The following is a 21,408-nucleotide window of genomic DNA, read 5'->3' as shown; positions in this document are numbered from 1 at the left end:
AGCACAAACTAACCTATCTTTACTAGCACAATTACTCAGAAATGAAAAATTACTAACTTTTAGAAAAGAAAAGTTATAGGACAAGTCAAAGGAGTACAGTAAGATGCAAATAATATAATGAAAGTCAAAATAGGATATCTGGGAAACATAAATGACTATGACTCACTTTTTTTTTTCCTTTCAGGAATTTCTCTGTATTTTTTTTTATAATGGTCTCCTTTACATATAACATCCCTTTTTATAGTTGCAATTACTGTCTTGGTATGAATGATTAAAAACTCTGCATATCTGGTTCTGAAAATCATGTCTCATTTCTAACTACCTACAAAGACATGGTCACCTTGGAAGACTTCTGGTAAAACTATTCAAGCACATAATGTCTACAAAATAAACTGCAGTTCCCCAGTAGATCAATTCTTTGCTCACCCCCCTCAAATTACCAATGGTGGCAAACTTAGATTGCTTTTTCTTCTCTTTCTTTTTTATTCAATCTCTCCTTCAAAATGTGTCTCAGATTTACCACTTCCTCTTCACCCACACCTACCCTATTACAAACTTATTTAACTTACACCTGGACCACTGTCACAATGTCATCCCCCTCCAACATAATCTTGCCACATTTCATCCTATTTACTATTCCTTGACCACTCTTTCATCTTCAAAGATCAACTAAGAACCCTCAGTCTCATGTCCAACGTGTTCCATCATATGCCCACTGCTTCTGCTATTGTGCTCAGGCTGGTATATCTGCTACTCTGTAAACAACCATACAGTTTTAAAAAACACAATTTTGTGAGTAACTTTTAAAATATATGTTACACTCCATGAGGTGGGCAAAACTGCAGCTTTTCTATAAGTTGGCTACTCAAGTGGATGCAAACTACCCACCCAGATGATCTTGGTGACAGTTTCTAGAAGCAGAACTCTACAGTCATCAACATGGCCTCAATAAACTTTGTGAAGGCAGACCTTCCATAGCAGGCCTCCTTCAGGTAAGACCTCCCCACACTCACTGAATTCCCAGTTAGTTCTCCTTGATATACGGTATCTCCTACTAGAAAAGTAGAAGCTCTGCACCCTTAATATTTATAAAAGAAACAATGGGGAGAAGAAAAAACACAACAGTAAGCTAAATCCTCATGGGAATAATATGTCACACAGGAAAGAACAAATGCCCAGAATCCAATCATAAAGACATGGAAGATCTTTACTTCCTACCAGTCACAGAGTTTAAAATAACCATGATAAAGAAATTTAAAGAAATAGAAGGAAGCACAGGAAAGATTTCAAAGATATACAAGAAAACTCAGCAAAACAAATGAACTCAAGAAACAAAATTAATGAACAGAAGACCAAAATTGAAGCTTTAAATAAGAAAATAGAGATGCAGGATGTAAACGATCTATACTGGAGATTTTTTTTTAAACTCTGAAGAAAGCTATGAAAGTAGAATAGGCCAAATGGAAGACAGAATCAGTCACCTTGAAGATGATATTGCACAAAGAATCCAGGTGGGAGAAGAGAGATAAAAATGAAAATTGAAACACTTTGAGAATTATCTTAGTCTATGAGGAAAAGCAACATAAATATAATTGGTATCCCAGAGAAGAAAAAGAGAGAGAAGGGAACAGTGAACTTATTTAAAGATGTAATAGAAGGAAATTTTTCCAAACCTGGAAAAAGAACTAAATATATAAGTCCACAAGGCTAAAAGAACATCAGATTACTGAAACAAAATTATGCCTATACCAAGACACATAGTAGTGAAATTTCCAAGCAGTCAAGATAAGGCAAGAATATTGAAGCTGGCTAGCATGAAGAAGCAGACAACCTGTAAATAAACTCCCATCAGGCTTATATCATACTTTTCTGAAGAAACACTATGGACAAAGACAGAATGAAATGCTTATGCTCCAAATACTTAAAAACTGCCAGCCAAGAATAAATTATCCTGTGAGGCTCTTCTTCAGATATGAAGGAAAAATAAAGGCCCTTGGCTGCAAAAGAATTTGAAGGAGTTAGCAAACACTACATCCCCTCTCCAAGAAATGTTGAAAGGAGCTCTCATATCTTTATTTTTAATTTGGAAAGCAACTTTATTTGATATTAGTACAGCTATTCCTGACCTTTTGAAAAATAGCATTTTCCTGCTTGTAGCATTGTCTCCAGCCTTTTTTTTTCTCTTTTTTTTCGGATTTTTTTAGTTTTAACATTTATCATTTTTAAATTTTTTTAGACAATATTTGCTCCCCACCCCCTCAGATTGAGTCCCCATAGAATTTCCTTCCTCAAGGCACCCATGCATCAACACCACAGTCTCCTGAGGAGCTTTCATATCTAAATTGAAGAAAAGAACTTTTGCAAAGAACTGAACAAGGAATAGAGCCACAAAATAAAAGATAAAATGGCAATAGCAGAATTCCTATATTAATAATCACTCTAAATGTAAACATATTGAACTCACCAATTAAAAGGCACAGAGCATCTGGTTGTATTAGAAAACAGAATCCACCATTCTGCTAACACATCTGAGCATTAAAGATAAACATGACCACAAAGTAAAGGGCTAATAAAAATCCTACAGGTAATGAGACCCAAAGGAAAGAATGGACAACTATAGTGATATCAGGTAAAACAGATACACAACTTAAAAAAGGTAACAAGAGGCAAGGACGATAGTACATAATGATTAAGGGAAAAATACATCAGGGAGACATAGCACTCATTGATATATATTCACAAAACAAAGCAACACCAAAACATAGAAGGCAATAATTATTAAATTTGAGAACACATATTGGGACAGACACATTCATGGCAGGGGACTTCAACACCATACTTTTGCCAATGAACAGATCAGCTAGAAAGAAAATAAATGCAGACATGATAATCTTAAACAAAGAATTAGAACATGTGGATTTAATAGACATTTATAAAACACTACACTCCCAAAAAGCTGAATACACATTCTTCTCAAGTGCATTTGGGACATTCTCCAGGACTGACCACATATTGGGTCACAAGACAAGTATCAACAAATTCATGAAGACTAAAATCATACCAAACATATTGTCTGACTACACTGGTATCAAACTACAAAATGACCACAAAAGGAAAGCAGGAAAAATCTCTAATATTTGAAGAATGAACAACATACTACTTACTGACTATTGAGTTAATGAGGGAATCAAGCAAGAAATTTAAAAAATATCTTGACACAAATGATAATGAGGACACAATCTTCCAGAATGTATGGGGCACAGCAAAGTAGACCAAGAAGGGAGTATATAGAAATACAGACCCACATCCAGAAACAAGATAAAGACCAAAATAACATCTTTGTGTCTCATCTCAAGGAGTGAAGGAAAAAAAATAACAACAACAACAATAACAACAAAAATCCCCAGAGTCAGTAGAATAAAGGAGATAATAAAAACTAGAGTAGAAATAATTGAAATAGAAATTAAAAAGGCAGTCTATAAGAGCAACAAAACTAAAAGTTGTTTTTTTTGAAAAAAATAAACGAAATGACAAATCTCTAGCTAGACTCCCAGGAAAAGAAGGGAGAAAACTCAGAAATTCAAAGGTTTGTGACATATTACTATGAACATTTGCATGGTACTAAGTTGAGCAACTTAGAAAAGATGGACAATTTTTAATTAATTAATTAATTTAATTAATTAGTTAATTAATTTTTTGTGGGACCCTTGCTGGCGGCTGGGGAACAAACCAGTGCTGCAGAGGCTGCAGGCAGCCTCGCAGCCCAGCACTCAACCACTGCACCACCAGGGGAGACCCAAGATGGACAATTTTTTAAATATATACAACCAACCAAAACTAAATAAGGAAGGAAGAAATTGAAAACCTGAAAAGACCAATTACAAGAAGGGAATTTAAAGAGTAATTAAAAAGTCTCCATAAAAAAAACAAAGGCCTAGGACCAGAAATTTCACAAGCGTTCTACCAAAACTCCAGATGAAGTAAGACCCATCTTCAAAAGAACTCTTACAAAAAACTGAGAAAGAGGGAATACTTCCAAACACTTTTTACGAGGCCAACATTATGCTAATGTGAAACCACAGAAAGGTAATACAAAAAAGGTAAACAACAGATCAATTTCTTTAATGAGCTTAGATACCAAAACCCTCAACAAAATCTTAAATTGAATTCAACAAAACATTAAAAGGAGTATACACCATGACCAGTTTATTTCAGGGACACAAGGATGGCTATATCCAAAAATCAATCAACATAATTTACAGTATCAACAAAAGTAAAGGTAAGAATCACAGGATCATATAAAAAATGCTGAGAACACATTTAATAAGATTCAACATCAATTTATGGTGAAAACCCTTGAAAATTGGACATAGATGAAACAGACATTAACATAATAAAAATCATATTCATGATAAATCTACAGCTAATATCCATCTCAATGGTGGAAAAATTGAAAACTTTTCCACTAAGAACTGGTACAAGACAAGGATGTTCACAACTATTAAATATACTTTTGGGATTCCTAGCTAGATCAATTAAGCATGAAAAGGATATAGTATGAATTCAAATTGGGAAAGAAGTAAAGTCATCATTATTTGCAGAAGAATTATTATATACATAGGTTAAATGGCAGGTTATAAAGTAAATACATTAAAATCTGATGCTTTATTATACATAAACAATGAATAAGAGGGAGAAATCAAGAATATAATCCCATTTACAATTACATAAAAATAATTAAATATCTATGGGTAAAATTAACAAAGGAGGTGAAGAGCCTATACAAAGAAAACTGTAAGACATTGGTATAAGAAATAGATGAAGACACAAAAAATGGAAAGATATTCCCTGCTCACAGATTGGAAGAATTAACATTGTCAAAGTGGCTATCTTATCCAATGCAATATATAGATTCACTGTAATCCCTATCAAAGTTCCAATGGCATTCCTCAAAGAAATAAGAACAGGCATTACTGAAATTCAGATGGTACTACAACATGCCTAGAATAGCCAAAGCAATCCTGGCAATAAAGAGAAAGAACGGTGGTATCACATATCACTGTACTATAAAGCTCTAACAATCAAAACAGCATGGCACCAGAGCAAAACTTGACACAAAGATCAGTGGATTGAAATTGAAAACCCAGAAATAAACTCACATTTATATGGACAGTTTATCTATGACAAAGATAGCCAAAACAACACAGTAGAGCGAGGACAGTCTTTGCAATAAATGATGTTGGAAAAACTGAACTGATGCATGCAAAAGAATGAAATTAAACCACAAGCTCATGCCATAAACAAAAATCAACTCAATATGAATACAAGGATTAGGTGTATGGCTTGAATCCATAAAGTACATAGGAAACATACAAAACACCCTATGACATAGGTGTCAGAGATGTCTGTGGATTCATCTCCAACAACAAGGAAAGAAAAAAAGAACATAAACAATTGGAACTATATTAAACTAAAAAACTTCTCTTCATGACAAAAGAAACTGTCACTATAATAAAAAGATACCTTATTGAAAAGAGAAAATATTTGCACACCATACAACAAACAAGGGTTGATATCCAAGATCTACAAATAACTCAGACAACTCAACGAAAATAAGCAACCCAATTAAAAAAAATAGGCAGAGAGCTAAATAGCTACTTGTCCAAAAAAGACATACAGGTGTCAACAGGCACATGAAAAAATGCTTATTATCACTTATCATCAACAAAATGTACATCAAAGCCACAAAGATACTACCACATATCTCACATATCAAAAAGACCAAAAACAAGTGTTGGCAAGGATGTAGAGGAAAAATCAACCCTCCCACATTATTGGTCAGAATGTAGAGTGTCCCAGCCATACTGGAAAAACAGCGTGGAGGTTTCTCAGAAGACTAAGAATGTATCTAACATATGCCCCACTATTCCATCCCTAGGTATCCAGCCAAAGAATACAAAAACACTAATTTGAAAGGAAATATGCCCAATTATGTTCACTGCAGCACTATCTATAATAGCCAAAATACGGAAACTAACTACATGCTTAAAAACAGAAGAATGGATTAGGAAGTTGTGATATATATATGCAATGGAATACTATTCAGCTGTTAAAAATATAAACTCTTGCATTTTGTGACTACACTGATGGAGCCAGAGGGGATTATGCTAGGCTAAATAATTTAGAAGAAGAAAACAAATACCAGATGATGTCACTTATATGTGCATACAGAGAAACAGAATAAAGGGTCAATAAAGCCAAAGTAATAACAAACACTAGAAATCTGAAGAATAAGACCACCAAAGGGGAAGGAGGAGAGAGAGCAGTGAGTGCAAGGTGGGAGTACAAGGGACTATGGTGCTGGACTATGGTTGCTTAGGAGGTAGGTGTGGTACCTGAAGGGGGCGATCCTATACCTTTAAAACACAAACAATATTGTAAACTGATGTTACTTCAATAAAACAAAATATGTTATAGATCTATTCAATATGTCTTAGAGATTTTTAAATGTCAGTAATCACTGCAGAATATGCCAGAGCATGAAGGTACTATGAAATAATTAAACAGTTCCTTCATGCACATCTAAGTTGTTTCAATTTTTTAAACCTTCAAATAATGATGTAATGAACTACTTTGTATATACATATATGTATAAAAATGCCCAAATTTCTGTAGGCCAGAGTTTTAGAATAGAGTCATTAAACTGAAGGTTATATAATTAAATAGCACAATAGAAATTGCCCTCAGACTGCCAAAGTGTTCCCATATACACTACCATCCAAAGGCTAGAGAGTACACCATCCAGGGAAGACTCCAGGGTTCCATATAAGTATCTTAGTGGTCATTTGGGGGAAAGAGGAGTAAGGAAAAGGCTGGGAGTCCACTCTGCAGCCTCCTACCCTCTTTGATTAGAGCTTTGCTTTGAGACAGCATAAAACTCCTCTGTGGAGAAATTCTGGTACTAAACTAAACATCTGAAGCTTATTAAAATAAGTAATACATATTTTGTTCAACAAATATTTTTTGAGGCTATATCTATTCCATTTATTCACCAATACATTCAATATAGATTTCATACTGAACTGAAAACATACATATGTATGTATGCATGTCTAGATTATACATGTGTGATTATATAATTCTCATCCTTAGGGCATTTCTGTGGCAGAAAAATCATATCTATAGAAAACAAAAATTATTACTTTATACATTTGGGACTTTTTGAGCTGCAAGGAACAGACAATCCAACAACAGTTATGCTTTCTCACATTAACAAAATTTGGAGAGAGGCTCATTGTTTTTGGGCACTTCCCTTATGTTTGTAAGGTGGTAGCAGCTCCAGCATCATGTTTGCAATCAAGGCAGGATGAAGAGGAGATGGGCCTTTCATGAGAAATGCAAAACTTCTCCTAGAACTTCTTCACTCTTCCCTAAGACCTTTGCTTTTATCTCATTATTCAGAACTGTTTTCTCCACACAGCTACAATGGAGGTTGGAAAAAGAAACTTTAGATTTTTTTTAGCCTTTATAAAGGTGGCAGGTGAAAGATCAGCATGCTGGGAGTAGGTGTGGGGCAAGGCAGCCACCAGACTTTGCCCTCAAGTATCAACATACTAAAGAACAAAGAGTAAAGATGCAGTTACAGATAAGATATTCCTCAACTGTAACACGATAACAGTTGAAGACAGACATGTAAATAAAGTTTTTTTTATTTAAATATTTTATTTTATATAATTCTTCCATCTTTTTTCATCTTTGCACAATGTATGCATTTTCATTTTGGTTATATTCCCCATACAATTGCACCTCCCCCCTTATTTTGACTCTAGTCCTTCCTTTCCCCGCCCCTCCCTCTCCCCAACCCCCCGTAGTGTGTCTCTGGTTTATAGTTGCTTGTTGATTTTGATTTTTACATAAATTTTGCAATAAAAATGTTATAAGCCTAAATGCAAAATTATGTAGGGAAGATATTTGAGGTTCAAAGAAGAGAATGGTCAATTCTATGTCAAGTGGGGAGGGGAGGGAGAGGCCAAGTAAGACTTGGTCCAGGAAGTGACAGCTAAGCAATCTTAGAAAATGAGTATGAGCTCAGTAGGTAGCCAGAAAGTTAAGTGCTTTCCAGGTAAAGGAAAGAGGGGCACAGAAGCACTAACCCATGCGTGCTTTCCAGGAACTGCAAGCAATTCATTATGACTGATAAGGAGGTGTGGGAGTAAGTGGTGAAGGGGATGTCTGATATGAGATGAGCCTGAAAGTTTTTGCTGAGGCCAAGTCACAAAGGGCCTCTGTTTCCCACAACAAGTATTCTAGAAATTCTTGTGACCTGGACAATGTCACTGACATGCGTCATCTGAGCAACCACAATGTGAAAAGCATGTGGAAAACAATACTAATGTTGGAGAGGCCCAGTGGGCCTAGGCCCTTGGGGAAGCTGGGGCAGCCTCGTGGGCTGCCTTGCTGCCATACCCCACACATCTTGTTGCTGTTGTCTGCTTCCTTTGCTGAGGGAACCAGCCCCATCTTCCACATGAAGTTTTTGGCTTGGAATTTGCAACACTGACACTCTTTGGCTAGCGTAAACTCTCTCTCTAAGCTCTTCTTTTTCACACTACCTGTAAATAAATTCTGTTATTGCTTTATCCTCGGTGCAGTCTTTTGTGTCATGCCCTATATAAGCTCAGGGTGAGAACCCACTAAGCAGGTCACTCCCTCCTCTGTTCTTCCCTGCTCACAGCTTGGTTTCACTAAATGCATGCCACCTCTGTTGGATTTCTCTCCTTCACTGGACATAGCCACATCTTAATTCCTATGTGCTCTGCTAGCTCCATGGGCAATTGTTGGATTGAAAATTGCCAACTCTCAAGGGAAGTTATTACACTTCTTCAAGTCTCAATTTCTTCATCGGTATAATAATAATTACCCTCTCTGGTGCAGAAATTACTTTTTTTTTTTCCCCCAAACTGTTTTCAGATACATGATTCATGAACACCAGTCTGGTAAACTTAAAGGAAAAAGGAAAATTATAAAGCATTTTGAGTCCAAAAGTCCTGGATTTGAACCCTGTCTCTCCAAGTGTTAGTTAAGTGACTGTGTGATAACTCCCTCATCACTGGTTTTCTCATTCATATATATGTATATATGTATATATATATGAATATGTACACACACACATATATAAGTAGTAGTAATTTAACATTCTTTAGAAACATTTACATCTACCCTATAAGGGAGGTGAACTAGATTTAATGTTACTCTAAAATTGAAGATCCAGAAAAAGGGTATTGGAGGTTTGCCAAAAAGAGCAGCCAGCTTAGTAAGTGGTAGAACTGGGTTCAAAGACAAGTCCTAACCTTAAAATTAGCACTCTTTCCCAAAAATATGCAGCTTTGCTCCTCCAAGGAGCAAACAGGATGGAATTTGGCTCTCTGTTATGCTTTTGAAGTAAATGACTTCTTAAATATATTAAATAAGCCCATGCCCTCCTCAAATCTGACCCCAAGGGACACACAGGCCCAAGTGACTTCATGCTTTATAATAATTCTTGAGGATGCGGCCGGGATCCTCTCGCCCTGTGTCTAGCATCAGGATGACTTAATCCAAAGGAACAGGGAGAGCTTATTTTTATTCCCGGCTTTGGTTCCAGACATCCTGGTAACTTAAAGGGCTTCAGCACAGAGCGAAAAGGGAAGGGTGGGGCTTCCATGTTGGGAGGAACACTACATAATTTTCTGGGAAGCTTGCAATAATGTAGCGTTTAGAGAAAATACTGTCACTATTGAAAAATAACAATTGCTCATGGATGGATAGGGAGATGGTAGGTAAATGAAAAATTTTCAGATGGGTATACAGGAAGGTAATAATGGAATGAGTGTTATAATGAAATGTGCTTTTTAAAAAAGATTTATTTATTTATGCATTCAAGAACTGCAGTACAGGCCAGAGGTGTGTGTATGTGTGTGTGGAGGGGGTGTGGTGAGAGGATTCACCAGAGACACAGTGGGGAGCAGAACAGGCAGACAAATGAAAACACTGCTGAGGGGAGCAGCGGGTGAGACAGGCGAGGTCTGCTGTGCCATGTGGGTAACTCCCTGGCCAGGGATTGAACTTGTGCTATAGTGGCTGTGGATAGCTCAATCAGCTGTGTCTTAGCTCCTTGTGCCACCAAGGAGGCCCTATGAAGAAATATTCTGAGAACAGAATTAGCATGTACATTCCTACATGTTAGTTTCCTATTTCACCTTAATAAAAACTAACCTACTTGCCACAACAGATACAAACTGCACCCTGGACACTCTTATGGAAATAAGTGACTGGTCAGTACTGCAGAAGTGTCTTACAAATGAACAGGCAGCCACAGGAGAGGCTGTTGTACTGGTTACTAGTAGAAGGCAGAGGAGGAAGTTTTTAAGTCTCATTGGGGTTGGTCAAGGAATATTTATAATGACAATTATAGATAATTTACTTGCCGGCCCATGTATCAGTCAGTCTGCTAAGTGCTTTACACGGATTGTGTCATTTGACCCTTACAATAATATAAGTAATTTAATTATTTCCTTTTAGAGGTATAAGAGCTGAGACTTAAAGTAGTGAAGAACTTACTCAAGAGCACAGGAAATGGTAAATTGAAGATGAATATTTCTCAAGGAGAAAACCTGGGTTAAGTGGTAAGAAAAAGAAATGGAAAAAGCATGTTGAAGAGGGGAAAGGAGGAGATATAGTCTATACAGAAGTATCATAGGGAAAGAGGCTGGTTAGCAAGTAAGAGCAGGTTGCAATTGAACAATTACAAGTGACTCAATAGTACTAAAGTATGCAGTGCTTGTGGGCATGGAAACAGTGGAGCCAGAAAGATAGGAATAGATCAGACCACAACACGTCAGTCATGTACTGTAAAAAGAGTTTAACCTGAAATTGCTGAAAGATTAAAGAAGGAGAGCAACACAACAACAACAAAATAATCATATTATGATGAATGCTATTTTAATATTGTCATTTTAGTAATCTGAATAATGGTCTTTAGAAGATGGTCATGTCCTAATTCCTAGCACTTGTGAACAGACTACCTTACATGGCAAAAGGGACTTTGTAGGCATGATTAAATAAGGACCTTGTGATGGAAGATTACTTGTCTTATTTGGGTGGGCCCAGTGTAAAGACAAGGGTCCTTCTAAGAGGAAATGTGCCAAGGGAGGTAGAGGTTAGAAAGACAGAGAGAGAGTGGAACATAGTTTAAAACATGGAAGAAGGAAACAGGAGCCAAAAAATGTAGGCAGACTCTAGAAGCTAGAAAAGGCAGGGAAATGGATTTTCCTTTACATTCTCCAGAAGGAACATGGCCCTGTGACATTTTGATTTAAGTCTCATAAGATCCTTTTGCACTTTTGAGATAGTAAATGTGTGTTGCTATAAGACACGAAGAGATCTGTGAAATAATAAATTTGTGTTGTTTTAAAACACTAAGTTTATAGTAAATTTGTTATAGCAGCAATAGGAAGCTGACATGATTATTATAGCCACAATTAAAGACTATCTATTTTTAACAAAATATCTTATAATCATTAAATCAAATCCCAGTCCAACTTTTTGCGTGTTGAACCTGTGCAGTCACACAAGGCCCCATGTTTAGTAGGTTTAATGCTCTGCTGTTTCTGTCTTGAAACTCTTAATAGTCACTTAATAAGGGAACATCCTGCATTTTCATTGTACTGGGTTCCACAAATTATGTAGTCAGTCCTGCTTAATCCTAACATTAATTCTCAAAAATAAAGGTTATAGGCATGTTACAAACAAAGAAACTGGGAATCTCAGAGAGGGAGTATACTCAGCAATAAAAAATTTGAGTCAGTCAACAGATTCTGCTACTTTTCTGTCATGGACCCTAGGACAAGTTTATCAATTCCTTTTGAGCCTTAGTTTCCTCTTTTGTACACTAATTATAATATCCACCTTGTAGAGCTGTCACAAGAGTAAATATGATATAAATTATGAGCCTACAGAGTGTTGGCAAATAGTGGGGCCTTAAATAGATGGGTGGTTATTATTGCTCAAATTCCCACTTCTTGTAAGAGCTGAATGAGCATTTTAATGCCTATACTTTCCCCACCACTTCTCTATTCCCTAGAATTTGTATTTTGGAAGATCATCTGGCAGAAGAGAGTTGGTAGAGAGTAAGAGTAGAGGTAGGAAAACCAGTTGAGAAACTGCAGAGATTTGATAGACTACTTCTGGAAAGACTGTGGATCTCCTTTCTCCTCTTTCTCTGACAATTGTCTCCCATCCATGAAGGTCATCCTCCAGCTGCCATGTGTCCAGCATGTGACTCAGCCTCTCCACTTTCTTGATCTTTGTTGGCCTTCAGACTCTCCTAGAAGTGTAATATTTTGACCTGAGCGATGTAGAGGCTGGGCATTGTTGGAATCAAGTTACATTCATAGCAGGCCCTTGAAGGAAGGCTCATGGGCTTCCTGCGTGCTGCAGAAGCCCCTGGAACCACCCTGGAGTCTCCCTTTCCACCAGGATTGCTCAGTTCCTTCTTTCATTCCATGCATGTCTCTGTCCAATAAATCTTTTCTCTTTCCTAAAGTGGCAACCTATAGAACCCTGACTAATACATGTAACAATGTCACAACTATTGGGAGAAATAATGAAAACATAAATTAAATTAACAGAATAGATTTGGAGAGAAGACACACTTTTGAGTTATTTAGTGATATGTAGGGTGGGGCAGGAGTTTGGAGTGGTTTTTGGGTTCCTTACCTGGGCACTTGAGCCAATGTAATTACCAACACAATAAGAAATGTAGGAAAGAGGTGATCGGAGGGGGAAATATTGGACTTAAGTTGCTTAGGGGACATTCAAATGGAGATGCACTGCAGGAATTTATATCTGTTTATCTGGAATTCAGGACAGAAGTCTAGCCTGGAGAAAATTTTTGGGAGTTTTGGCATTTATATAGTCGTTACTGGCACAGAGGTAGATGAGATCACTCAGACTGTTAAGTGAAAAAAAGAATCCCAGGAATGAATCCTAAGGAATACCAATACCTAAAAGGCAGGAGAGATCAGAGAAAGGGGGGGGAGAGAAGCAAGAGAGGCAGCAGATGAGGGGAAAGTCTGAAAAAAGAGGCATGGAAATCCGTGTTGCCTTCTTAGCATCCTGTTTGTCTATGGCTGAGGGCTGCAACCACCCTCAGCATGAACTATCCTCATCCTCAGTTCCCCACACCTGGGAATTCCACTAAGCTACATGTGCTACCCTTTTCTTTGAAACCTTGATTCTCTTGCACTGCCTGGCCTCTTTGGATTGAGAACTCAGTTGTACTAACTACCTGGTGGCCTTGAAAAATATTGAAGTATACCAACGGTAAAAGAAATGCGAGTTGTAACAAACTTAAGGTTATATTTTACACTTGTATTATTAGTGCACACAGGTAAAGCAATAAAGACTGAGTTGGCAGAAGCTGTGGGGCAGAAGGCAGGCATGAACTTTACAGGTGGCATTTTACATACAGTCAACCTTTTCAGAGTAACCTGGGAAGCTGTAACAAGAACTGTGTGTCCCCTTTGCTCCACTTTGGAAAATATCTTAAGGAAATAAGCTAAAGGAAAAAAAGCAGTAAGTGGTACAGATCTTAGTCTGGCTGCTTATAACAACACAAAACTGGAAACAACCAAACCTTCAGCTTTCAAGTAATGCTCATACAATGTCAAACTAGCTGTTTTGAATATTGTGTAATCATTAAAAACGATGACCACGGAAATATAGTAATGTATTAAGAAATAACATGAAATGAAAAAAGCAAAGCACACTAAATGAGGGCAAGGGTGTAGAGAGCTGGAACCCTCAGGGGTTGTTGATGAGAATGTAAAGGCTGCAGCCACACTGGAAAGGAATTTGGAAGTTTCCCAGATTGATTACTATATGACCCAGCAACTTCACTCTTAGAGACATGAAAACATTTGCCTACACAAAAACTTGTACATGAGTATTCATAGCAGTATTATTCTTAAATAGCCAAAAAATGGAAACAACCCAAATTTCCATCAACTGATGAATAAACACAAGGTGCTATATAGCAACACGATGGAATAGTATTTAACCATAAAAGGAAAAAAAGTACCATCAGATGCTTTGGTGTGGATGAACCTTGAAAACATTATGCTAAGTGAAAGAAGTTAGTGACAAAAGGTCTTACTGTGTGTTATAATTTATTTATTTATTCATTTATTTATTTATTTTTAAAGATTTATTTATTTATTTATTTATTTATTCATACAAGCACTGGGTACAGTCAGAAGCGCGGGAGGGCGAGAGAATTCACCAGAGTCAGAGCAGGATGCAGAACAGGCAGAAGGACCGAAGGTACACCGCTGAGGGGAGCAGCGGGTGGCAGGAGAGGTCTGCGCGCCATGTGGGACCCTCCTCCGGTGGCCGGGGAGCAGCCGGGGATGGAACCGGCACCGCAGAGGCTGCGGGCAGCTTCGCAACCGCTGCGCCACCGGGGAAGCCCTGTGTGTTATAATTTACATGAAGTGTCTGGAATGGGTGCAATTGATGAAGAAAGTAGATTAGTGATTGCTTAGGGCTGGGGGGAGGGAAGTGGGGATAATGGGAGAACTTGGGGTGCTAGCGAGAGGGTACAATGTTTCTTTCTGACATGATAAAATGCTCTTGTGGTGATGATTGCCCAACTCTGAAACATTAGGCCCAACACTATAAAATATGAAATTGTTCACGTTAAATGGGTGAAGTGTATGGTACATGAATTATATCTCAATAAAGCTGTTACAAAATTTCTTTAAATCATTGAGTTATATGTTTATAGCAGGTGAATTTTATGAACTATATAATACTTTGATAAAATGTTCTTCTCTTAAAGCAAAACTGGCTGTTGTTTTGCAAACATTTGCGTTTTTTAAATAACAAAGGCCGAAGAGACTGGGATCTGTAGAGATATAATAAAAAAACACCAGACCTGGAATCAAAAGGCCTGGTTCTGTTCCTCATTCTGCTGCTTCTAACATTGTGATGCTGGACACAACATGGAAACCCTCTGAATACTCATGCTTCCAATTGTACAATAGGGTTACTTGTTCTCACCACACATGGTTATTCTGATAACTGCTTAGCGAGTTTATTTTCTTGCCCTTTGAATTGCTCAAGTATGAAGTTTAAAAAAAAAGTGGCAATAATAAAGTGAGATAACATGTGAAAGGGATTTGAAAGAGAAATCTTCCATAAAAGGTGAAAATAGTCTGGATCTCAATCTATACTATGGCCCCAGTTCAAAAAGCGAGGACATTTCCTACATATACCTTGAAAAACGCATTTATAAAGTGAAAGATGGAAATTAAGAAAAACTTGCCACATTCCGACAATATATACCAGCTAGAAAGACAATTTGGGGGCAACACAAAGGCGCTAAGGTTTGTTAATGCCAAGTTACTATAGCAACATACTCTGTGCTTTATTCTTCCAATCCTGGGCCTACCCCCAGATGAGATGCTGAGCCCGCTCAACACCGGAACCAAGCCATTCGACATGAAATTATTTTCTCTCTATGCACATGGCGGGGAGGAGGCACATTCACACTTCCCACAAATAATGTCTGAGAGAAAAGCCTTCTGAATTTTTACAAAAAATCTCCTCTCCTTTCTTCAGCATCAGAATCAAGATCCTGTGAACCCCTCACAAAGCCTGGCATGTGGTAGGTACTCAATATACAGTTGTATAATGAGTGAATGATTAGAATTTATCTGGAAGTTCAATGTTGGGCTAGAATACCAGAGTTTATTAGGAAGAAAAGACTAATAAATTGTACACCAGGAATTTCAGAAGGGAGATCTAAATTCATACACCACATAATTTGGTCTGTTCCAAGCCACACAGTATTTTCACATCTGGATCTGACCCATTTATTAAACTGCTTCGGCCTGTAGCAAATTCCCCTCAACTATCAAGCTTATTATTCTGAGAGGACAAAGTGTTACCCCATGAGTGTTACCAGGCCTATTATATTGCACATATTTTCTAACGCTGTACAGGAACAATATGTGAAATGGCTAGTTAATGGATGTGCTGTCCTCCACCCTCCAAGTTCTGTGACCTGATCTCACTAGAGAAAGGAGCCCGACCAGGTCCTGTCCACATCTGGGTAAATCATTTCCTCCTCATAATGGGCCCAGGAAAACATCCTGAGTGCCAGGAGGGCTGTTTTTTAAATCATTCTTGTGGAATCTGAAAACTTTCCTCAGTTCCAGGAACCAGGCTCTCTGTTCTACCATGTAAAGGGGCTCAGAGCTCAAGGTAAACTTTGTATCCACTCCCTCCCCAAACCCATATTCTCACATTTTGGGGCCCCTTCTCTCCCAGAAGCCATTTCTTTCTTGTAATCTCATCAGCACAGAAGGCCCCCCTTAGATCAAAGGGGAAGAACAAAGAGGCCTCCCATGATCATCAGACTTTTGAAGAATGCCCTCAAACCAAGAGCCATCACAGGACCTACTAACCACTGACCCAGGACACTTGGCGAACATTCTGTCAATCCCCACAACACTTCAGGAAGCAAGTAGTTTTAATTCCCATTATACCTTTGAGGAAATTGAGGCTCACAGTGAGGTCTTGTAAAATTAGTCAGTTGTTGGTCCAACTTTTAAACCCAGGTCTGACTAGGTAGATGACTGACTATATTTAAAACCAGCAGAAGCAGTAACAAACTTTCACTGATACATTAAATACTAGAGATTTTGGAGTGAACAAAGGAAAAAATGCCCTAGCTCTAGCAGTATGCCAATTACACTCAGATATTACAATACTACTAATTTTGAGCTTAATGGCAGTAGTATGGAGATTATGACTGGTGGCAGTAGCAAAGGAAATACCAGGCCCAGATTCTGCCTCATTACAAAGATGAACAGACACCAAACATGCTAATGTTATTTCTTCCTCTCCCTTTCCATTCTGCGCTCTTCTTGAGGAAAGCTTACCTGGCCACCCACATGATCCCCAGTGTTTATTCTTGCCCTATGCTCCCTTTCTAATTCATCTCAGTTATACCCTTTCCTTAGTGCATTTTATTTTATTTTATTTTTTTTATAAATTTTATTGTTATATTCCCCATACATTGCAGCCCCCCCATTCTGACCCCAATCCCTCCCCTCCCGCCCCCGCCCCCCTAAAAGTGTCTCTGGTTCATAGTTTTTTGTTGATTTTGATTTTCACTTTCTTATAGTTATTCATTTTCCTGGTCCCTTATTTAAGTTTTCTAGATTCCTGCTATGAGTGAGACCATCCGGTATTTTTCTTTTTCTTTCTGGCTTATTTCGCTGAGCATGATCCCTTCCAGCGCCATCCATGTTGCTGCAAATTGCATGTGTTTATCTTTTTTGAATGCTGAGTAATATTCCATGGTATATATGTACCACATCTTCTTGATCCAGTCATCTATTTTTGGGCATTTGGGTTGTTTCCAAAGCTTAGCTATTGTAAACAGTGCTGCTATAAACATAGGGGTGCAGGTGTTCTTTGGAATTGATGTTTCTGTGTCCTTTGGGTAAATACCTAGGAGTGGAATTGCTGGATCATATGGAAGCTCTATGTTTAGTATTTTATTATTTTATTCCCTTTTCTTCCCTATCTACTAGAGTACCGTGAACCCAACACCTATGTCTTGGCCTTCTTTCCCAGTATCTTGAACATTTCCTAATAAACAAGAAGTCTTAAATCACTGTTGCTACTCAATAAATCATGGTCTAGTTTTAGTTTTCCAATTTTAAACTAGTATCCTCACTCCCTATATCCTGGCCTGGAAGAGGCCTTTGATCATCTTTTATAGGATATTTGTCATAACTTGTTTTCATTGGCTGCCCAGCATCTGATCTTCTTTCCTATGTCTAGGGGAACTGCCATCCTGGAAGATGTAGTTGGAAGTAGAGTATTTCTTCCCTCTATGGAACTTGGGAAAGAGGCCAGACAGTTACCCTCTTGGATCCTTGGCTAATGGAGTGTATGCATATGATCTAAGTTTGTCCCAGCTAATGTTCCTGATCAAGACCTTGTATTTGAAGCAAAATGATCTAGGAAACAAGGGCAGCTTGGAATTGTGCTGGTGATGGTAATTGTGCCAACAGCATCTTATCTGCAGTGTTTCTGTGATATGATCTTTCTGTCTTTTTGTGATGTCTCCTTCAGTTTATGTCCATTTTCCAAGCTTGATTCTCTAGTCTTCCCACCATTCTGTGACCTTCCTGATATCACTCAAATAACCTCTTCTATTGATTAAGTTATTCTCAATCAAGAATCCTTCATGAAAAAAAAAAAAAAAGAATCCTTCATGATACAGCTTGTGGGACAGAGTCTGTGGCTGTGGGTTCTGGGAAGCCAAAGGCAAATAAGTAACTCTCTCTGATCCAAACCCAAGACAAAGATACAGAGCTACATTTCAGTCTGCTGTGCTTTAAGTTTTTCACAACCATTATATTTCATTCTCACAACATTTACCTGCAGGCGGGTGGGGCAGGTGGTAACAAAATTTTAAGATAAGAAATTAAGATAAACTCAATGAAACTAAATGGCTCCCCTAAGGTCCCCAAAGTATTGGCAGAAGTTAGAATACAATACAGATTTCTTGATTTCTGGTGAGCAGCTTTTTCACACAAATAACACTGAATGAGTAACTTGTGTTGTATTCTTAAAATTTCATTCACAAATATTCATGAAGAATCTGTTATGTGCTAGTCAGTGATTAGAACAATGGCTCCATCTATTCTAAGCTCATTATGATTTCTGAAAAGAACTGTATGTATCAATGTGAACAGGTATATTAATAACAAATCTATTGGGAAAGCAATATAATATTATCACTAAAACAATCCATTCTGCTAGGGACTAAAGCTTGGCTCCCCCACTTACTATTTAGGCATAAGACACTCCACCAGAACACATAGGACACAGCAAAAGCAGTATTAAGAGCGAAGTACATAGCGATTAAGAAGTATACATTAAAAAAATTATGAAGAGGTCCTCCCTGGTGGTGCAGGGGTTAAAGTCTCAGTGCTATCAAGTTATAGGCAGCCATTGTGGCATGAGTTTGATCCCCGGCCAGGGAGGTAACCTACATAGCACTGTTGTTTCTCCTGCTGCTCCCCTCAGCAGTGTATTTCAGTAGATCATCCTGCTCTGCTCCCCACTTTGTCTCTGGTGAATCCTCTCACTCCCCACACCTCTGGCCTACACCCCAGTTCTTATATACATAAATAAAATAAGACAAACCTTTTTTTAAAAAAAAATTACACAGAACCCAAATAAACAAACTTGTTTTTCTACTCAAGGACCTAGGAAAAGAAGAACAAAAAATCCAAAAGCCAGTAAAAGGAAGGAAGTAATAAAAATTAGGGCAGAAATAAAGGAAATAGAAATAAAAAAAGACAGTCCAAAAGATCAATGAAATGAAATACTAGTTCTTTGAAAAAATAAGCATAATAGACAAATATCTAGCTAGGCTCACAAAAAGAGGGAGAAAATACAAATAAATAGGATCAAAAATGAAAAAGGTGAAGTGGTAACAGATGCTTCAGAAATTCACAGGATAAGACATTACTATAAACATTTATATTCAAATAAATGTAACAACCTAGATGAGATGAATAGATTATCAGAAGCACACAATCATCCAAGACTGAAATAGAAAACCTAAACAAACCAATAATAAGGAAGGAAATCGAAAGAGTAATCAAAATTCTCCCCCAAAACACAAAAGCTTCACAAGTGAGTTCTACCAAACCTTCAAATACAAACTAAAATCTACCCTGTCAAACTCTTCCTAACAATAAAGATGGAATTCTCGCAAACATGAGGCCAATCTCATGCTAATACCAAAACCAAAGACAATGCAAAGATGCTATAGACCAATCTTCCTAAAGAATACAAATGCAAAATATCTTCAAAGAAATCTTAGCAAACAGAATCCAGAAACACATTAAAAAGATTATATACCATGACCAAGTGAGATTTATACCAGAAACACAAAGATGGTTCAACTTCCAAAATCAATCAATGTAATTCACCTCATCAACAGAACGGGAAAAGACAAAACATCACATGATCAAATCAACAGATGCTGAGAAAGCATTTGATGAGATTCAGCATCCAGTTATGATGAAAATCCTTGAAAAACTGGGGGGAAATGGAACATATCTTAACAAAATAAAAGCTATGTATGACAAACCACAGCTGGTATCATTCTCAATGATGAAAAATTGAAAGTCTTACCACTAATACCTGGTAGAAGGCAAGGATGTCCGCTCTTACCACTACTATTCAACATAGTTTTAAAAGTCCTAGCTATAGCAATTAGGCAAGAGAAAGAAGTAAAGCTATTGTTATTTGCAGATGATATGATAACATCATAGAGAACTCCAAAGACTCCATAGATAAACTAATAAAAACAATAAACCAGTTCAGCAAAGTGGCAGAATATAAAACCAGCATACGAAAATCAGTTGTCTTCCTTTATACACATGAATTAGAAGAAGAACAAATTAAGAAAGCCATCCCAAGCCTGCTTGGTGGCGTGGCAGTTGAGCATAGCGCTGTGAAGCTGTCTGCAGCCTCTGCAGTGTGGGTTCAATCCCGGCTGGCCAGGGAGATACCAACATGGTGCGGCAGACCTCTCCTGCTTCGCCCGCTGATCCCCTCAGCAGTGTATTTCGTCGGTCTGCCTGTTCTGTTCCCCGCTCTGTCTCTGGTGAATCCTCTCACCCTCCCGCGCATCTGGACTGTACCCCGGTTCTTGAATGCATGAATAAATTAAAAAAAAAGTCTTTCAAAAAAGAAAGCCATTCCACTTACATTCTCACCAAAGAAAAATTATATACCTGGGAATAAACATAACCAAGAAAGTGAAAGTCCTATACAATTAAAACTATAAAATATCATTAAAAGAAATTGAAGAAGACATGAAGAAATGGAAAGATATTCCCTGCTTATGGATAGGAAAAATCACTATTATCAAACCATCTTACCTAGAGCAATCTACATATTTAATACAATCTCAAACCAAAAAGTAGGTAGGAGAATGGCATTCTTCAAAGAAATGGAACAAAGATTATTCAAATTCATATGGAATAAACAACAACAACCCCAAACAGCCGAAGTTCTCCTGACTAAAAAGGGGAAAAAAGGAAGTATCACACGTCCAGATTTCAAACTATACTCTCTCTCTCTCTCTATATATATATATATATACTATTATCCCATTTATACTATATATATAGTTATATATATATGTATAAAGCCATAATAATTAAAACAGCATGGTACTGAAACAAAAACAGACACGCAGACCAATGGAATAAAATTGAGATCCCAGAAATAAACACACACCTAGATTGACAGTTAATCTATGATAAA

This window comes from Talpa europaea (genome assembly GCF_964194135.1).
Source record: "Talpa europaea genome assembly, chromosome: 1".
Lineage (NCBI taxonomy): Eukaryota > Metazoa > Chordata > Mammalia > Eulipotyphla > Talpidae > Talpa > Talpa europaea.
The sequence above is the reverse complement of the archived record's forward strand: the minus strand, read 5'-3'. Positions refer to the sequence as shown.